Source organism: Odontesthes bonariensis, chromosome 7 (genome assembly GCF_027942865.1).
Source record: "Odontesthes bonariensis isolate fOdoBon6 chromosome 7, fOdoBon6.hap1, whole genome shotgun sequence".
Classification (NCBI taxonomy): domain Eukaryota; kingdom Metazoa; phylum Chordata; class Actinopteri; order Atheriniformes; family Atherinopsidae; genus Odontesthes; species Odontesthes bonariensis.
In genome coordinates, this window is record NC_134512.1 from 19,980,432 (window position 1) to 20,001,395 (window position 20,964).

The 20,964-nt window shown below is 38.4% G+C and overlaps 1 protein-coding gene across 3 annotated transcripts in view; it reads right to left on the reverse strand.

Moving 5' to 3' along the window:
• The window catches only part of megf11 (multiple EGF-like-domains 11), a 75,170-nt gene extending 59,439 nt beyond the window's left edge, over positions 1 to 15,731 (reverse strand). For all 3 annotated transcript variants that reach the window (XM_075469944.1, XM_075469943.1, XM_075469942.1), the window contains exon 1: positions 15,576 to 15,731. The gene's annotated coding sequence lies outside the window, so the exon portion shown is untranslated. The remainder of the gene's footprint in view (positions 1 to 15,575) is intronic.
• Between the last annotated feature and the right edge of the window lie 5,233 nt (positions 15,732 to 20,964).

A 20,964-nucleotide genomic window follows, 5' to 3' on the forward strand; every position in this document is an offset into this window, starting at 1 on the left:
ATTCACCCTAAATGTGTTTCTCTTTTGTTTGTCACTACTTTGATTACTGAGACTATGAAACCCTCCCGGTCGATGCGTGGCAGCATCTGAACCAGCAGGCCAACTGAAACAAGCTGAAATCGCAACTTCTTTTAAGCTATTGATGTCGGCACACATGCAAAGTACATGAGGCAGTGTGTAGAGTCAAGTTGTATGTAAGATGTGGTGCACATGATAAGGACTTCTGAATCTTGACACACACATCTATGTTTATCATTGGTCACCTACCTCAGATAAGGCAAAGCCACCTTTGTCCTGGGAACTGCCGATCAGCAGAGATATTTGAATGATTAAAACCATGGGTCTTCAGTGTGTGACTTTTTAAAGTGCAACACAATTATCCCCTCTATCCCCATGGCTGACCAGCTTCAGTACTGATGAGTGACTCTCAGCAGGTATGACTGACTTCTACAAGGAAGCTCAATTTACATCTTTGGAAAAGCTGCTTTTCAGTCTGATCTCAGAGCTTTGTTTGCCACAATGCTTGGTTTTAGTCTTGCTTCTGTTAATTTCCCTCTACATAATTGTAACCAGTCAATAGAAGCATAATTTGGTATTGCCATTTTGTCTGAAGCACTGTGAGAGAATTCCTGATCACAATCATCCTATTATCCCACCTCTGAATTAAAGCGCAGGGCTAACTTTTATGAGAATTCTTCCAGCCTCTCAATCTGTTTTGTAATCGCTGCTGAGGGATTCCTGCAGCAACCTAATTTGGAGTTATCCAAAGGTTACCAGTGTAACCACACAGCACAGACTGCCAATGAGATAACCCCCACTGCTGGCCAGCTCTATCTCTCACTGGTGGCTTTGAGTCATTAAGAGTCAGGTCTCATTAGAAAGGCCATGGTGTAGTGCATTATAGACACTGGTTTCCCTGGTTTCAGCCACATATCTCAGTTACCGATGTTATAGAGGCCAGAAGGAGAAGACATTGACATAAAAGCTATATCCCAAGTTGCTGTTGCTTCATGTCCAAAAGTATATTTAAAGCTCTGTGACTGTGCTTTCATGTTCACAATTGGCTCCTGTGCTTAAATAGGACTTAAGGGGAAATGTACTTCACTAAAGTGTTTCTATTTTCAGAAACTTTACACTCCACAATGTTCAGAAGGGAACAAACCACCTGGTCCTTACCAGGTCTTAAAAATGAGAGAAATACATTCTCAGATAATCAAAAACACATAGTATGTTACATTATTACATTATTTACTTAAAAACATCTGTAAAAACTAAGTATCCCCCTATAACTAAAAGTTAGTAGAACCATCTTGAGCAGCATTAACTTGATGTCATCGTTTTCTGTACGATATTATCAGTCTCTCACATGGATGTGGAGGAATTCCGGTCCATTCTTTACCGCATATTTTTAAATAAAGGCCTAATGGGTGAAACTTTAGAATTGAAAGAGGGTGTGCTTTTTTTACATGACTGTACTTACTATCATTTATAAAATTTATTCAATATTGTAGATGTATTGTAATCGTAAATGTAGCAAGATAATAATACTTTTACACTTTAGCTTAATGTTTAAATGTATCATCTTTTGAGGGCTTTTTTCCCCCTTCTACTTTAGTTTGTCCTGATTTCTTGCTTAATTTCTCTCGCAAATACGAAACCAAATATGTGCTTTAAAACTGTGCTGAATTCATGAGGCCCAAGAGAATGTTTGTCGCTGCATTTATGGAAATCTCAGTGATGCTGACAATACAAGTGGAGCCAGGGCAGCAATGTTTTACATTTGACCTCTCTTTCTTATTATTACACTCCAATGATTAAGAATGTCATCTTCACACAATCCAGTTAAGGATTAACTTCACAAGCTCCTAATCTCAGACTGGACAATGGAAATATAATGCTGCTTAGTTATGGTTACGGACATAAGCAATTCAACTCATTTGCAAGAATATGGGGTCTAGTATCGGAAAATCTCACCCTGCTTTAGCTGAGGGATCTTTGAACAAGATTTTCCAAGCAAAGTGAAGATGGACGGACAGGACAGATGTGCGATTTTCATGTTGTTAGCATGCACATCATTATGTATTTAGTTTGAAGATTCCCAACAGAAATTGCTGGTATTCAGCCAACACACCACCTTACTGTGTATTGTTCCTCTGCTGATAATTTGAATCAAAGAATGAAAAATATTTAAATCAAATGCTCTGTTTTAAGTGGGTTTCATCTTGTGTATTGGACCTATGTGTGCATTAAAGGATAAAAGTCAGACAATCCGCCTTCGTTATCATTAGATTATCCTTTAAATTAATCTGGACTGTAAATGTTTTCACATCTTAAGCCAATCTTGCTTAGGTTAAAAATCTAGTACAGACAAAGATCATGAAAAAAGTAATAAAAAAATTAATTCAACCAAAATGAAATTTTGTACGTTTGCTTAATCGATAGTCAATGAATCAATCAACAGTAATTTAAAGGGTTATTCCAGTAATTTAGCTTAGTGCTTCCATTAAGTTGGAGAAATTGCAAGAGATCAAACTTAAAGCAGAGCTTAAGGAGAATATCCTGCAGGCTTCAGAATGAGTAAGACTTCTGAAAAGTTTCCATTATTTTATTACATTTCCCTTTAATCCGATACAACTGCATCTTTCACAAGACCTTTCTTGACTGCTGAAACAATCAACATTTAGATATATCACGTCCTGGTTTTTTCTCTTTTTTTATGTGTGGTCCTCAAAGTTCAGTCTGATGACTTTCAGAGATGTGTTCTCACAGGCTCATTGGTATGAACGATGACCCAATAAGCTGCTGTTCCTGAGCTATATCGCCTCTTTTTTCATCAAGCTAATTACTGGACATTTCTTTTAATTTATCAATTTCGAACATTTTCAGTTTATACAATTTCAATTTTCTGTTACAAGACAACAGAAAGAAGTAACCAGAAAGATCTCATCTTGGCCTTTAAGAAACAGTAGGGGATAGTATTTGGCCTATCAGCTATTAAGAAAATAAGTAGCAATATGACAGAATGTAGCAGATTAATGATCAAGTTGTAACCCCTCTCTCTACATTAGAGTGAAATTATTATATTTAGATGCATCAGAAAGTAAAGTTTGGCTGTGCTGTAGTCATCAAATTTTACACATTAACTTTGGTGTCATAATTACAATCATGACTCAAAATAACTCTCCTGAAGATAGTGAACTAAAAAGCACCCGTGAAAGTCCATAATGGACATCTGAAACCCACGGATCTTGAACCGATGCACTGGGTCATCAGCAAACAGCTACACAACTTTCATGACTTTGATTCCGGCTTGGTTGTTGAAGCACCTGGGAAAATGCTTTGCGTCGTTTAACAGGAGCTTAATTCTGCCCACATGGTTTATTCATGTGGCGACTGCTGATATCACGACTCTCATAAATCACACAGTGCGGCACGCTGGACATCCACGCACTTGGGCAGGGCTCACTAATCTTAACACAATCTTTCATCTGAATAACCTTGCCTTACTGCAGGGCAGGCCAACACCAGACACAGCCCACTGGAGGGAGGCTCTCCTGGTACTTTTGTTTCTTTCACTCATGGCACAAAGACTTTCTGCAGCCTGTCTAAGCAGACAAACACTACTCTGTGTACTCCCAGGCAGGAATCTTCCCACTCCAAACCACAGGCTATAATGAGATATTGCCTAAGGTTGGACATTAGAGAAACTAGTGTAGTCTAATGTTAGCTTTATGAATGTAGAATCAAGACACACAAGGGAGGAGAGCGTCAAAGCTGGTCAGCCATCTGTTCAAAAGCTGTTTCAAGAAAGAGCAAGAAATGTGAAACTAATGTGAGCAAACATGATCATCAAATAAAGATAATAGAATACAGCTTACAGCAACTTTGTCCTCATTTCCCCCCCCCCCCCCCCATTGTCAACTACTATGACACTCTTTTGCAATCAACTATATTTGGATTCTTCACATTACAATCTACATGAAAAAACTTGGCGCCAATTACCTGCTTTAGGCCAACATTTTCAATTCGAAAGCTAATTAGTGAAACGTCAGTGTGAACCAAAATAACAATGTGCTTGATGTCACATTGCTTTGCCTGCTGCTTAGAATAGTCACTGTGTTTCACCGCATGCTTTTAATAACAAACCCCAGGCATCACATTGACAGTCAAATGTTTTGTGGTGCACTCTGCACTATATCTTCCCTCATTCCACAGCCTGGTTATGGCTTCCTGCTGCCACCAGGAGGAAGCACCAGTCAGGTTCTTACACGGACCAGTAAGGATCTTGTTCCCCACGCAGACAATTAGCCACCATGTGACTGATTGCATGTAATGAGAGCTGCTGGAGAACAGTTGGACATCTTTGGACAAATTAATGTGTGAATATTAGCCTGTTGAACCTTCTGTTCTCTCCCAGCAGCATCACCTTCAATGGAGCACACAGCAGACTCACTAGCCAGCATGGTTATTACTGTTTTCTAATTTTACAACTTCTACAGACCTAAGGTCAAACTCAGCATAAGTATGGTGTGGACAGAAAAACAGATGAAAAGAGGTTCGAGGGAAGGAGGTACTGAATAGGCAAGAAGAGTCAAGCTGAGCAGCTTGCCATGAAATGCTGAAACAACAGCATGGCTGTCAGAGCAATTTTACACTCCAATAGTCTCACACCTCAGTCACCAACCCCTTCCAACTCTGAACCTTGTGTCTTCTTTGTGTCTTCATTTATTTTGTGTCAGTGTCCAAGATGTGAGAAGTCAAGCAGTGAGAACCCTTCCAAATGTTGCAGCGTAAGCGATGTGTGAAGAGAACGGGAGGAGCAAGGAAGAGAAAAGCCACTGCACGTGGATACGCTCTGTGCAGACCATCCACTGAGATCTCAAAGGACTTCGCATCACACATATGAAAACCTGTCATATAGAATTCTGCACTGATGTTGGCACTGCAGTCAAATAAGTATTCAGAACATTAATGTAATTTTGTAAATATATGAATTTAAATAAAACAAAGACAAAAATACTTTAATGATTACAGGTGGAAATTATAAAGTTGCAGTAATTGTTTTTCATATCATATCATGACTTTAATGTAGATACACTCCATCACAAGTAGAGTCAAGCATTAGAAATACAACAAAAGCACGTTTCCTCATTAAACATGTTTTTAAAGTGTTCTGTATCAAAGAAAATATGCTCAAAAGCACATGCTTGTTTGAATAAATAGTAATATGCTTGCATTTGACTTGCATAGAACATGTGAACATGTCCCTTGATTTGTTCATTTCTTTGAGCTTTTTCATCTAATGTTAAGGGGTCCTGCAGAAAAAGCAATGTAACTGACGCATCAAAAAACATGTTGATATTATAGCTTGTCAAAATAGAGCTAGGTTTAAAGTTTTAGTGTGTAACATTATCATATTTTCATTACAATAGAAGAAGCCATTTACGTCTAACGACAGCACGGGTCGTCCTCCACCGTGTTCAAGCACCTTTGTTTCTACAGTAGCCCAGTAGGGACAAACATTGGTTCTAAAGCACACGAGTGTCCACTGTAGTTTGTCACTCGTACCTTTCAGAGGAAGGTGAGACAGGGGGCATTCAGGTGGATGCAATGTGCAACTTCACCATTACATGACATGGTACAACATGCCACTCCGGTAAGCACTTGAGAGGAACTAGTTTAGCAGAATTTCCAAAGTCAAGGTCAAAATCTGAGAGGTTGTGAAATGATTAATGGGGCAGTGGACAATTTTAAAATGATGGACAAATATATTTGAATGTTTTGATTATTTTCTGTCATTTTTGACTTCATGTAAAATATTCTATAAAAAAAACTCAGTAGTCATGGGTCAGACGTTTTTTAAACCTTCATAATTTCATCTAAATGACACATCTTGCTTAGTAATGTCACTGCAATGATTTCATCTGGGAGCAGATAGACATGTAAAACAAATGCCAAAATAAAATACTCAAACCCACATTGGTCGTAGTTTCTGTTACAGTAGATGGAGTTTGGAGCACTTTTTTTTCTCACACACATACACACATGCACATAAGACAAGATTCTCAAAATCAAATATTATTGCTTCTAGGGTTGCTTCTATGGCTAATGGTGTGAATAGTGTAGGTAAACACTAGTCCTTGTTCCATTTTCAACTAGATATTGATTTTTTTACTATTTTTTTAAGACAAACGCATTTACTGGATAATTGTAGCTTCATAACATGTACAATGTTTCCCAAATGATAGAGAAGTACAGTATAGCAGATACTCTTGCAAACTTCATGTATTACTTTCAAAATTGTACCTTAGTACAGAACTTGAATAATTGTGTTACTTTGTGTTCATTTACAGGTGAAGTTCACGGAAATTCTCAGATAATAAAGAGGATGTAGGATTTATCACGGGCTAAATCTGTGTATTTAGAGGAAGGAATTCTCTCCTGCTACCTAAAACCTACATCTCATACAGCCCTCTTTAGATCAGCGGTGTCCTCCCACTGCTAGTGTTACACATTAACCTTCTGGACCACTAGCCATTGACTGAAAGAGGGATGACTTGCCATGATGATTATTAAATCTGAAAATGTGCTCCTGCAGCATTTGTGACGCAACCAGGTAATCTCAGTTTGGTGAAACAAGAGCTCCATCAGCTGGATTTGCATTAAAGATGAATACCCAATTTTTGCCACCATGACCTTTGAAGTGTCCTTGAAACCACTTGTAAAAAATACGCCTACTTGGATTGAATTAATTAAAAAAATGAACAAAGGGTATGTTGCTTTGTTCTGCCAGCCCGATGGATAAATGAAAATATGTGTTTTCATCACATTACATCCTTAAATCAAGCAAAAATCTAACTGAAAGCTAAATCTAAAACACAGAAGACAGAACGTAAGAATTAGTTTAAGGAAAAAATTATTACCGATTATTGCTGAAGAAACAATGACTTCAAATGTGTTCTTATAAAGTTTTTCAACGCCAGTTCACAAAATTCTCTTAAAAGGTTCATGAATATTGCTGCTTAGTGCAGAGTGTAAATATAAACTTGCAAGTAAAGTAGTTCTGTCCTGCTTTCTCTCAGTGCCTTGAATGATTTAGAAAGCAACATGAGATTGTCCAAGTATTGTAATAAATGTGACCGAAGACATAATCAAATTTTCACACAAGTCCTAAAAGTAGATAAAGGGAATTCAATTAGACAAATGAGACTAAATATATTTCTCTGCATTGCCTTATTTATTTAATGAGCAAAATTATCCATCATTACAGTACATATGTGAGTGCTCAGACTATGCACACCCTTCCTTATCAGCATCCAGTGAGATCCCCGTTTGCAGGAATAAATTCAAGTAAAGATTTCCAGTGACTGTTAATCATTCCTGCGCATCAGTTTGGAAGGATTCTTGTCCACCAATTAGATCATCTTAAACTCTGGGATGTTGGTGTGTTTCCTTGCATGAACTTCTCACTTCAGGTCCCTCTGCAACACTTTTATTTAATTAAGGTCAAGAATTTGACCATTCCAAAACATGAACCTAATTTGTCTTTAACCATTTTTTTAGTAGAACAACATCAGTGCTTGAGAACATTGTCTATACTGCATGATCCACTCCCTCTTCAAATTTAGCTCACAGACGGATGTCCTGACACTCTCCATTAGAAATCATGGATTCAATCGATTTTTCATCGTTTGTCAATGATGGCAAGTCACCTTGGCCCAGATGCAGTAAAACAAGACGGTCCTCTGCCTAAATATCTCCATGAGGTGTTTGTTCATGCAGACTCCAATTCCATGAGTAGAACAAGCAATTCCAAGTGGTCGTAAGAGCAACTGCATGTGAAGTATTAAAATATGGCATCACGTTGTTAAAAGACTGTATTTCAGCCCTAATTATGATCATTTTCAAACTCTAACCAAGTAAATATGATTCCTAATCTTAACTAACTAAAGTTATTGATTAAACCTCACCAGAAACTGACAAAGATTTGTTGTAACGTGTAGCCAAGGCAACCAAAAAAGTGTTTTTTGTCAAAGGAAAAGCTCAAACGGCATGTTCAGAGTGTTCTTATCTTGTGTTTTTATTTAGCCTCCCTACTGGTCCAGTGTTGTTACTTCAGGGTTTTTGGGAATCTCTGCATTCCTGTCTGGACAGAGATGTTTTTTGTGGACAGATGTAAAATATTCATATAAAAAATTTAAAAAAACGGAAAAGTGGGGTCGAGGCCTCACTGTGCCTCTATCATGTCCCTGACTGAACATAACTCAGAAGTGAAAAACCTGATGACATATGTTAGTCTTGTCCTGAACACACATTGTGAATGGTTGAATGCTTGAAAGTACTTGTCATTCTGGCCCTAAAGTCAAAGTCAAAGTCAAATTTATTTGTATAGCACATTTCATGTACAAAACAATTCAAAGTGCTTTACATAAAATAAAAGTATTGCAGCGGGGAGTGGAAGAAGCATTAAAAATACATAAAAGAATATAAAGAGAAACAAATAAAATGAATTAAAAGAATATAAAGAGAAACAAATAAAATAATTAAAATGATTAAAAACAAGCAAGTTAAAAGATACCATGCAGATTTCATGCATAGACACATGAGAAAAGAAATGTTTTTAACCTGGATTTAAAAATGTCTACATTTGGTGAAAGTTTAATCTCCACTGGCAGTTTGTTCCACTTGTTTGCAGCATAACAGCTAAATGCTGCTTCTCCATGTTTAGTCTGGACTCTGGACTGGACCAGCTGACCTGAGTCCTTGGATCTAAGAGCTCTGCTGGGTTTATATTCTCTGAACATATCACAGATGTATTTTGGGCCTAAACCGTTCTTGGATTTGTAAACCATCAGCAAGCTTTTAAAATCTATTCTGTGACTGACTGGAAGCCAGCGTAAAGATTTTAAAACTGGTGGGATGTGTTCAGATCTCTTAGTCCGGGTTAAAACTCTAGCAGCAGCGTTCTGGATGAGCTGCAGATATTTAATGCCCTTTTTGGGAAGTCCAGTTAAAAGACCATTACAGTAATCGAGTCTACTGGAGATGAATGCATGGATGAGTTTCTCCTGGTTTTTTTGGGAGAGGAAACCTTTAATTCTGTTGATGTTTCTGAGATGGTAAAAAGCTGCCTTGGTGACAGCTTTGATGTGGCCCTACCCAAACCAACACACCCCATCCCTTTACCAAGCCCTTAAAAGGATTTTATGACTTCTCGAAGGAGACACTTCATGATGATGTCTGCTCTGATGTGGATATGTTCATATAAGTCGTATTTCTTTTCTGCTGCTTGTAGAGGTGGTACTTTATGGGATAGTGTTATGGGTCCGATTTGAAGGCATGAACAAACGACCTATATGATTAAGTCAGTTGAAGGCAAAACAGGCTTAGTCCACTGTACTATTTCTACCATGTTTCAAGAATAAGGCTCTCGTGCTGGAGTGCAGTGTTTTCTTTTTTTAAAAAATAACACTTCTCATTTAAACCAAAAGGTTCTACTTTCATCTCAGCTGTCCAGGAAACATTTTTCCAGTAGCATTCTAACTTGTCCGTGTGACCTTAAGCAAGACCTTTTGCAGACTCTTGTGCACCTCATTTGAAGTGATATTTGGTGGCTGAAAACTTCTGGGTTTGAATTTCCTCCAAATAGATGAGCATCAGCAAATCTTTTTCTGAGGGCCTTAGAAGTGTTTTATTACAATTAACACCTCCATAAATGTTTTGCTGCCAAACTTGTCAAACTTGGTCTTTAAATCTAACAGGACACCCAGTCACACTAATTGTCATCCTATTAATTAAAAACACTTGACTCTAATGTCACACTCACTTTCTTTTATATATTTGTCTACTTTGAAGACATATGAACAAATCTGCTGATTTCTTAGGACTTCTTGATGTTCAAGTATAGAAAATCTAAAAGGTTTTCATTAATTCAAGCCCCATTTTACATGAAACAACCTCCTACACCCTGCTGATGCTGGAGGTGCCAGGTATTTGTGCCCTAAACTTAAACTCTCGGCAGGCGAAAGCATTGCCCACAACGTACGAGAGAAGATGGGACGCTCCACTGATTGTTGTATTATTCATGAATCACCCCTGTTGAGAGGACTGTTATTCAGCATCCAAATCCCAGCTGTGGTTCAATCTGTGCAGCATTCACTGTCCTGACTGCTGGTCATTGATCACAAGCAAGGTACCTGGGTGCTGAATAAGCGCAGTGGTTTTATGGTATAGGGCTCCAAGTGTCTCACAGATAACACAAAGATCCATCACCAGACTTTGGCAATGGTCCAGAGTTTTCTCACTAGAACTGATCACAGGAGCTGAGAAGAGATGAATCCACAACGTTTGTTAAATAGGCGTATCACAGGAGGAGGCTGAGGTCCAACAGCAATATGTTACATGTCAGATATTGATCAATGCAGCATTGCAACTGAGAGCATGCATTTCTGTCTTTGAGAAAAAAACAATGTAAGGCCAGAAATCCTGACTCAGACACACATCCCCAGCAACAAGCAAAAATAATACTATGATAAGGTCTTTCTGTGATATCACCCTCTAATAGGCACCATAATATTAATGGACAGTAGAGCAGAGTGAATCATTTGTCGACTTTAATCTTCTGTCACACATTGGCAGCAAAATGTGGCATGACCACAACACTTTCCTGTCTGTATGTGTCAGGATGGATCATCATCCACCATTGATCATGTTGCAGGATGGCTGTATAATAGAAAATGTGGACTATAATAACCATACTAGTTAGCCCACTCAGGCATACTATACAATACTGAGATAATCCTTGACGATCCTTTCTGGCCTAAAGAGTTAATGTTCAAGTGATGTTTTTAAACGATGAATGTTTTCAAAATAAGTTAAAAATTATATGGGATTTTTCATTTGTTGGCTCATCATATTTCTGAGTAAAATCTGGTTTGTTTGACTGAAATTATGCATGAAGAAAATACCGTTTTTACAGACCTCAGTGAAAAAGGAGTGAGTATAATTGCGTTCTTCTGTTTAGCCCAAATGAGAAAAAGACAATCACCTAATTCAATGATTCGACAGGTGAATCATCTCCTTCATAAGATTTCTTAGGATTTTCTTAGGATAAGTGAATCACATCCATTTTAGGTAATTTTCTCAACATTTCAATATGCTCTTAGTGCTTCTCAGTATCTTCTTTATGCTGTCAAATTAACATAAAATATTAAATTTCAGCGTGTTTCTGACAGGACCATATTTTAATCATCTACTTCTGCTCAGCGACCTCAGTTCTCAGAAGAGAAGATCTGCCAAGGTTTCTCAGTGAGTAATTGTGGTTTATGTGCAGTTTAAATAAATTATTAAATCGTTTTTAAACTCCAATTAGCTGTAAAAACCAGTAAAGCTCATCAGCAAATGCAAAGCAGTGGGTAAACTATGCACAAAAAGCATATGCCTGAGATGGAGATTGGATTTTTGCTGTCTGAGGCACGATGATGAATAATAGCCTTATCAACAAAGCACAACACATTGCAACATGCTGAGATGTTATCACAGCTCATTTCCTCAGCTTATGTGTCCTGTATCTCTAGTGGAATATGTGTTGTGCGGCCCCCTTGCTCTGTTACTGACAACCTGCTCACGTCAAAATACTTGGTCTCTCTGGCAGGGGTCTTTTCACAAGACAAGGATGAAAAAAAGTGGCAGATGTAAGCAGACGCATCAGCACTATTTGCAAAAAGTCGCCAAATGCCCACAAGGGACAAACTTGTCATTAAAACAAACAAGAAAAGAACTGATGAGTGCATTAATCAGAGATTGGCCAAGCATTGCTGGTGAGCTGTAGTCCATGGCATTCTTGCCCAGGACTGCACCTTAGGGAGGGGGGATTTACGTAAATCCACGCTGGAGCTCCTGTATCTGAAATCTGCCTGAGCTCATCGTTTCTGCTCCTTGCTAAGAGGCTGTGGCTGGATATCAAGCTCAGGCAATCTATTCCCCTGTAGAGCGCTGGCAGACCAGCATCAATGCCGTGCATTGTCGAATTATTAATTAAATGCATGCAAGCATAATCAGATGCAGCCACGGTCGGACCTCTGGGACAGCAATTGAAGCTGAATCTAAATTGCAAACGTCTTCTTGTTTTTCAATGTCAGCCAGCTACGCTGTTTTCTGAGCAAAATCTTGTGGCCTTAAAAAATTAGCATCACTTTGCACTTATCCAAGTTTGTTGTGATGCAAGCCATGCACAAATGAAAAGATATGTTCATTCCCAATGAAAACTGTCAGCAACAAACTTGTTCGCTCTCACACTTAAACGCGACACTTTAGGCCGCAACATAAATGTCTACACAGACAGGATATGTGAGATGTGGGTGAACGCTGTGGTATATATTGTTTTTATTCCCTCACTTCAGTTCAAAATGTAAATGCCACAGCTTTCAAAAGTAAAGTAAAGTCCGACTCCTGCCTCCATATATTTCATTAACTTTTGTTAATGTAGTTGCTATGGCTCCAGGGTATTTGCTGAATGCTCTGTGTACTTTTGCTGAAATAATAAGACCTATCAGTCACTGCAGGGTGAAAAAAAAGCTTCATTTGCAGAATAAAGGTCACTCTAGCTGTTACTTTTGAGGGACTCTGACACTGTTCAACATAGCGAACTCTGAGAAAAAAATAAAAATAGCTGTCCCAACATTTTACAAAATACTGAGGTATTCAAGTGCTGGCTTGAAAACCAGTGTCAAGTTTACACCACTGAGTTGACTTTCCAGATTTTCCTGCATGAGCTGAATTGGACAACCCACTCATTATACCACAGCACAGCCATTCTGCAAATCCTGGGACACTGCAGGAGAAAATGCTATATGTGGCTTATATCGAGCCTGTTGGGGAAAACATTTCTATACATATGTGCTGGAAAGTGTTTCCAAATCCTTTAATTCATGGGAGATTAAAAGATTTTTAAGCCTGTGTGGGTCCAAACCAGCAGCTGATCAAGCGCTAATTGCATTTATAGAAAAAAAGCAAGGAATTAGTGTGTCCTCCAAGTCAAAGAAAAATGTGAATGGATGTGCAGACTTATCTGATTTTTTTTTGCCCTTATGTCTATTTTCGCCATGTGAGTGGCTATGTAAGATCTAATTCCTGCCACAGAGCGCATTTTCTCTGTTTCCCAATAAAATGTCTTCTTATGAAGCGAGAAAGCTGTAAGCCATCCACAGGGGCAAGTTTTCATTATTCAGCACTAATTTAATGTATTGATTGAGCCAAACACAGGGATTTCCAGTTGAGAGGTTTCACTAGACTGTAAAGTGCACACAACAAAAACTCCAAAAAAAATGCACGAGCACGAGGTACATACCCCTCGAGGACCCAAACAGCTCAGAGAAGTAAGACAGGTTTCTGATCACTTCAAATTCAAAAATGTCATAATTCACAGCCTCTCAATGGCAAATGTTGTCCTTGGCTTGACTGAGAGCTGAAGCCACTGAGGCAGAACTGAGCATCAGTAGGGGTTTTTCAGCATAAAAGGGAAAAGATGCTTGATATCACAGCCTTACAACCCTGGAAAACCACCCGGTAGTTTACAGTGACACACATGCGTCAATAAAAAAGCAAAATTACTTTGAAACCCACAGACTTGCAGCACCTCCAACTGAATGCGATGACTTGACAGACTAAATGAAAAGCAGCATGTTGTTCTATAGTAACCCCACAAATTATATAACAATCAAAATTAACAATGTAAATTAAGTATGTAAGTATCCTTAAATATCTGTTACAGTTCCATATTTACAGAATTTTTCCACACTGTAGTAATCTATAAAAAAGTTAACCATATCCAGACATAACCAAACGTGACAAAGGTTACCAAGTTTGTCTGGTGAACTGAACGACAGGATTAGGAACATTCTTTAAATCCCTTTATTGAGTTTTTTGAATGATTTATTGCCACAGAATGGAAGCAAAGGCCATTTTTCTGTAGCAGTAATTATAGGCATGGATGTTGACAGGAAAACAACAAATTATGAAAATTAAATTTGGGTCATTTGGCAGCTCGTCTTGCAAGCTAAAATAGAGCTACGTGATAATCATAACTAAAGGAAAATGAGACTGATATTAGTCCACATTTTGTTCTGAGGAGTGATGATAGTCCCACAAAACTGTCTCTATTTGTTGCTTTATTGGATTAAAAATAGTTCTGACAATAGGACTGCTCGTCTAAATTCTCAATGCAAAGGCAAACAATATTTGCAATTTAAACATGACTTTGGATGATGTGAATTATTTATTTGCAAATGTGGATCTGCTGTGTTTGCCTAGTTATCTGAGAATAATAAGAATGTGGGTTATTGAAACTGTGAGCAGCCTATCCTTTATACTTGAAAATCAAAGGTGATGGAACAGAAAAAATTGAACTTTTTGAAGACATGACACCTCAGCATGCACAAAGTGCCAGTCTCAGGGTGAAAATAAAACCTGCATTGCTGTGGTGCTCGGGTCCATTTGTGATGAATGACTTTGTGACAAATTGCTATAATGCGGAGAACCCATGCACAGCATGTGCGACGATGTGATGTATGCAGCTCAAACAGTGCAAAACAACAGCAGTTACAGCAGGGAGGCAATGTGTGTTGGGCATTTACGAGAGATTTGATCAAAATTCTTTTTTAAAAGAGTCATGGATCTTACAAAGGGTCTTGTTCTGCTTATTTTTGTCACAAAGGAATCAGCAGCTGTAATACTTTCATTATCACACAATGGTGCATATCTGCTCTATGTGGACCAATGCACGTTTAATCAGCAGCTACAGCTTGCACTTTGTTGTCATCTAGTGGTTCAGGACTGACATAGCACGTGTGGTCTTTATTTTGGACGACCAAGATGCTCTCCGAATCATTCCCAACCCAAACATAATCTTAAATCAGAAAAAAACAAGACATTGTAGATGAACAGGCGCCACTTTAAACGGGGTTTATGCAAATGTGAAACATTTAAGGAGCTAATAAATCAAATATGATGATCAACCACAGCCATCAAAGTTATCAGAAACGGGAAAAGCACAGTATAATAGCCAGAAATGTATACTGAAGCAGTTCAAATCAGTTATTCATGCCTCCAGCAACACATTTAGATAGCATTAACATTTGGAGCATTAAATCAGGCTTTTGCCATTACTGTGTCCTCAAACTAATATGTAGTTTTTGTGGCAGACCCTAAAAAATAAAACATTACTGCAAAAGCTGCAATAGCTGGACTTTAAGACTCTCTTGGGTGATGCAGCCTTTTCCTCTGCCATATAGCGCACATTTCCCAGAGATAGACTTGCCAATAGCCTAATTAAATAGAAAGCACTATTTGTCACATCAACCAGCTGCAGCAGCGCTCCCCAAACGACTGCGCCGCAAGTTCCTGCCGACTGCTTTGGCAATACAAACAAAAACATAAGAAACGCATCTCTTTCAACACACATCTGCAAAGCTGTTTATCAGAACAGACACACGCTGTCTGTGGTGACAGCTTGCTGCAGCATCATTAGCCTGCTTTGCCGATTAACTCAATGGTCGGGGAAAAGCTTTAGAACTCACCCTTCAGGAAACCTGGGATTGAAAGTTATCGCACGTAAAACGGGAGAGTTCCGCGGGTCCACTGAGCAACACTGTCTTCCATCTCTAGTTAACGTTAAACTAGTTTCTGGACTTTAAATCGTGCAGAAGTTAGGCGAGAGTAACCGCCACTGCCTCCTCCCTCTTCTCTCTCCTCTCCACCAGGCGAAGCGCGGCCCACTTTAAACTCTGGTGACGTCATGGATGCTGATGCTGCCCACCCACCACCCACATCCCTTCGCCTAGCCCCACACCTCCACGAACACATCCATTGACCTCTCCTTTAACCTGGGCTTATCCTACAGATCCACTTGAGGGGGGGGGGGGGGGGGGGGAAATCGAAAATCTTATAGTAACAGCAGGTAAACAACCTCGAAATAGGCGCTACCTGCACTATTTTCTAACTCCATGAAATATAATTGATTTATTTTTATACATGGTTGAGATATTCAAAATGATATGACATGGAAGTGGGCAAATTGCCTGGAACGGCGTAATTATCATAATTAAATCCTATGTATTTCTGCAAGGATGCACACCTCAGTTCTTCAGTGAGCCACGGAAGAAAGATGATGGCACAGGTGAGAATCTAACACTGGGATGAGGATTTTATTCATTATAGATTTCTGTTTATCTGCAGTGACAGATTTTAGTTTCAAGAGAACATGAGCGGGACATCAGCCTAGGTTATTGTAGAAAGCTAACTTTTGCATGCCTCCTGCACCTGTTCAATACACTGACATAAAACACAATCCTACTTTGCAGTCCTTGTGGTTCAGAAAGATGTCTCTTTTGATTTTCCACATGGAAGATCAGGAAACCCAACACTGGGTCTGGTTTCTTGCAGTGACATTTGAAAGATATGTTGGTGGGAGGTCAGACAGAACATTACAGGTGAGTGTTCCCTTGTAATGAAACGGTTACCTGAAAATGATCCTTTCGGAGAAATCAACAAGACCAGATACAAACACATAAATGAGACAAACTTTTGTCGTACCTGTACTAAATGTGTTGAAATCAAAACTTAAAAGACAGCATGTCAAATGATGGAAACTATAAAATAGTGAGACTAGTTTTGGCCATTTCATTGGGATCCTTGATGAGAAAGCTCACTACTATGTGAAGAATAAAACACCACTTTTATCAAAATATATTAAATTAAATACAATTGGTAAAATATCTAAGGGAAAATTAATGACAAGAGCACAGCATGACAAAATTGGGAAAAAGTCATCTTCCACAAATGGTTTATCTGACAGCTCTGTGGTGCCCTGCAAAATCAGTTAAACTTCTGTGAGTATCACTTTAATCCTGCTGTTGCCTTCACAAAAGCTCTGCTGACACGCCTGCTCCACATAAAAAAATGCTTCAAAAGCTTTCAAAATCTTTAGTTACCAAAATTTCAAGGACTTTTTTCCATGTATTTTTATTATGTCAATCTAGTTTTAGATCCCGGTCACTTTGTCTCAAAAAAAAAGTTCAGACAGGACCTTGACATTCTGACATTTTTGTTTAAAGACAAAGTAGTGTTATTATAGTAGTTAATGTTTGATGTTATGGCTTTTTTCGGAGACCTAACATAGAATGCCTGCGGCCAAGCAGCTTAAGTGGAGCTCGCTTTATGAGATTTACCAATTGAATGTAAAGAGGGGAACCAGCCTATTGATCAGCTGATGTGTGGGTTGAGCTTGACTAAATTGCCAGCTATGCCTAATTTTGTTTTTGATCCTCATATACTTGATTCCTATTTGTTTCATACTTTTACCTGTCTGTTTGCTAACTTCATTTTGCATGATAGACTAAAAATACTGCGTTCTCACCTTAAACACTCAGATCTCTAGAATAGCAGTTCCACATTGTAAAAGTACTTTGGTATCTTCAGTATTCACTGATCAATGAAACATCGAAACCACTGGCAGATAAAGTTCAAGTCCTGGTTCATGCATATACAGTACGTGCACACTGCAATAACTGCTCAGTACCTCTGAGCTGCCCTTCAAACTCTCCAGATCCCAATAAGATCAAGCGTCAGGGATGTCCTGAAATAAGCAAGATCCTTAGAGACCCCAGGATGGATCCGCTACCTCAGGTCATGCACCAACTGGTCATACCTGCTCTGGCAGTATGAGGGGAACCTACACAGTAATAAGCAGGTGATTTCAGTGTTGTGGCTGATATTGTAATTGATGGATTGAATGTCTTAGATCAGAAGCAGATGTACTCGTAATGCAGAAAAATGCCTCCAAGACTTTAACAGTATTATATCATTCTTTTCAATGCTTTAATGATAAGGCAATGCATTTCTATTCTAGTTTGTTTGATGTGATGCTACTGGGTAATGCTGTTATCAATTATTCATACAGAGATTATTTTCAGATGGCTGAAAATGTGATAATAGCATTATTTTCCTTAATGCAGTGGTTCAAATACAACATAATTTCGTTTACTCTAAGATAAAGAAAACTTCTCATTATCTTCTCATTTCAGGACCTGGAACCATGAATGCACAAAAAATTACTTGAATCATTAACTATTCAAATGATAGTTTCAGTTCTAAACAAATCTTTTCCCACATGGGTACATTGTGATCAAATGAGTTTTGGGTTGTCATTTATTCTATATGTAGAATATTGCAAAGTTAACTGTTGCAGTGAAAAAAATGTTGTGAGGCACAGTACGGAATTCTTGGCTCAGTGGTTAGAGTGGGGTTGTCCAATAATATAACAATAAATAATAAGTGGGTTGTTGGCGGTTCAATTCCCACTCTCGCCTCTCTAAAAGATTGGTGAAACTGACAGCTGGAGGGGTCAGTCCACCTCCTTGTCACGGCTGAGGTGCCCTTGAGCAAGGCACCGTACCCCCATACTCCCCCAGGTGCTGTTATTGGCTGCCCACCGCTCCAGTGTATGGCATCTGTCTCTATGAGTGTGTCAACAGGTGCCAACCTGGATGGGTTAAAAGCGGAGGACAAATTTCGGGTGTATGCATGACAATAAATCTGATCTTAATCTTAAATGTACAGCATGAGCATGACATGGAGCTGCTCAAGTAAATCAAAGCTTTACTTAAGCATAACTTGAGTAAATGTACTTTACAGCAAGTACGTACTTATTCTGGCTGAGGTGGACTTTTGCTTTTCCTACTTTATCAGAATTATATTCTGTCACAAGTGGTGCACGAGTCATCTGTGGACTGTCTTTGGACCCTCTCCAAATTTATTACATCGGCCCAAAAGTTCAAGTTACTTTTGCTTCTTTATTAGCTCATTGAGTTATCTCACAGTTATCTAAACAGAAGGCCACAGCTTCACCTTCTCTTTGCTACTGGCTGATTGACATTTTATTATGTGTGAAACTAAATTGTCAATTACACTAAACAGAAATATGCAAACAAATAATATAATGGAAAAATCTGCATCTGAAGTTATTTGTTTTTCTCTTTGTTACTATTTTGTTTTCTCTTGACAATTTTCTTGCACAGCTGATTATAAAACACTTTTTAAGATTTGTCTTCATTATTGTAATCAACAGAAAAGCACCACTACAAGCTACCAGAGGCTAAATTGAAACATTAAAAGCCTAATTAGGAAAACAGTTTTAGTTTCCCCATTAGGATCCTGCTCACCTGTGGGTGGAGCAGACCATAGACATATAAAGAATGTCCATGTCTCTTTATAATGTCTATCGAGCAGACATTCTGTGAAGTAAGACAGGATACGCCACCACTTGAATTTTAAGTATTGCAAGTTACGTTTGTTAGAAGAGAATCTAAACATCTAAAGGAAATGTAACTTTAAAATTAAAAAAAAAAAAAACAGTTATTCCAAATAGCAGTGCTTGAGTCACAGCTGTGTTTTTCTGTGGTTAAATTTCTGCCCCAAACTAATTTACATGTTTGGGTCCCCAACTACTGGGACTACTCTTTCTTCTTTTTTTGGGGCAACTTGCTGCTGTTATCTGCTGCTTCAGAAGCTGCTGTTGTGGCCTTCTGTAATCCCTGACCATGAATCCCGAACTCTGCAGACAAAGTGGTGGTGGATGAGGCAACGAATCTGCTGCATCAGACAAGACACAGAGCATTCTGGTTTTCCAGCACTGCACCATACTCTGCAGCTGGTCTGGGCCAGCTCGTCTGCTGTCTTCTCTTGGAGCAGCAAAGTCTGGAATGGAGATTCAATAGGTTGTGATGCTTCATAACAAAAGGTTTACCCACATTTGTGTGATCAGAACTGGGTTTGTCTTAGTGCACAATGGTATATCCAAAAAAAGAAAAAGTGACTGCAACAATATAAAGTCCCTTTTGGATTAAAAAAAGTATTTTTCCGTTGAATTTTTCATTTCATCAAATAATTAGTTTTCCTCCTCAGTAAATAAATAACTGAATTATTACCTTGACAGTTATATATAATTTGGTTTTTATTCTTCCTGCACCACGGCAGCACAGTACAGTGATAAAATTTATACGAACAATGCAAAACTGAGGCAGCAGAATCTCAAAATCTCTATCTGCCTGCGTTTCTCTCAGCCCACACTGTCAACACTTCTGATTTTAGAGACCTCCAAACAAAGGCTCTCATTAATAAACTGTTCACACCAAGGTCTGTGAATTATCCTGAGTATCCGGGACACTGACTCTAGCGAGAAATTTTGCTGATACAATTTTTTAAAGATGCCCCCTGGACATTTGAATATATCTGCAGATACTCTGATTTGAATAATAATTGATGTTTGAATTTTTTTACTTTTTTTTTTTTTTTTTAACATAAATAAGTTTAATTGAATTTGTTTAAAGAAGTTTGAAAAGTATTTAGAAAAACAAAGGATTTTAGATGTGTTTAAATTCTGCATTTTCTGCTGGACACAAGATGTCTCCTGCCTCAGAAAAGTACGTTCTTACTGTAGGCGCACCAAAGCTTCTTTTTGTTTCCATGTTTAACTTACAAGAGAGTAATTATTTTTCATATTTATGTGATACTAAACACTTCAGTAACATGCCCAGTCAGAGTTATAGAACAACAGCAGTAACAACAATAATGTTTTTACGAGCCATCTAGAAGATTATTGCACTTGTCTACCACTCTTCCAATGCTCTGCATTCAAGTTCTTTAAAGTTTAGAGGAGTCGTATTAGCAATGGCTGATTTTAGCTCTCTCCAAAGGATTTCAGTGGGATTCAAGTTAGGGCTCATTGCTGCTCAGCCCTAATCAGTCCATCCTTTCCTTTCCCACAGTTGTAGTTTGATGTGTGTTTTGCAATCATTGTATGGAAGACAGAAAACCTTCGTTTCTGTTTTTGGACACAGAACAACACATTTCACTGTAAAATACTTTGGTAATCTTGGGATTCCATCGTTCTTGTGATGCATTCTTTTT